Below are 268 nucleotides of genomic sequence, written 5' to 3' on the forward strand. Positions count from 1 at the left end.
CGGTGTTGACACGGCCGTACCGATTTGTATGCCCTTCCCCGTCTTCTCCCTCCCCCACCCCGCTTGGCCCCCTTTTCCCTAATGGCTCTTTCTTTTTGTTTTTTTTTCTCCTTTTTTTCGTGAAGGAGCTATCGAACATCTTAAAGGAGAAAAAAAAAAAGCGCAACTTCTCTTTCCTTCCCTCCTGCCCAGCTCGATAAAAATGCTAAATAATCGGCCGACGTCCATATTTCACAAGCTTTTTTTTTTTTTTTTTTGGGGGGGCGGT

This window comes from Nestor notabilis, unplaced genomic scaffold (assembly GCF_000696875.1).
Source record: "Nestor notabilis isolate BGI_N333 unplaced genomic scaffold, ASM69687v1 scaffold659, whole genome shotgun sequence".
NCBI lineage: Eukaryota > Metazoa > Chordata > Aves > Psittaciformes > Psittacidae > Nestor > Nestor notabilis.